General features: G+C 71.6%; 1 protein-coding gene across 1 annotated transcript in view; it reads right to left on the reverse strand.

Annotated features, from left to right (window-relative positions):
• The window catches only part of PNPLA7 (patatin like phospholipase domain containing 7), a 57,726-nt gene that overhangs the window by 48,678 nt on the left and 8,826 nt on the right, over positions 1-222 (reverse strand). The window lies entirely within an intron of this gene.

Below are 222 nucleotides of genomic sequence, written 5' to 3' on the forward strand. Positions count from 1 at the left end.
CCAGCCCACAGCTCCTGCCCTCAGCCAGCCAGGACATGGGACCAACCTCGGTGCTCTGGACAGTGACCCCCACAGGCCAGTGCCGCCCAGAGCGCCTGACCCCTCCCCGAGAGGAGGCATGGCCACCTCCTCCCACAGCCTCTGGAGCCTGCCCTGCCGCCTCCCTCCAGCCCGGCTCTGCGCCATCGCCCGGGGCTGGAAAGCCCTTCCCCTTCCCCAGGG

The sequence above is a fragment of the Myotis davidii genome, unplaced genomic scaffold (assembly GCF_000327345.1).
Source record: "Myotis davidii unplaced genomic scaffold, ASM32734v1 scaffold609, whole genome shotgun sequence".
In the NCBI taxonomy this organism is placed as follows: domain Eukaryota; kingdom Metazoa; phylum Chordata; class Mammalia; order Chiroptera; family Vespertilionidae; genus Myotis; species Myotis davidii.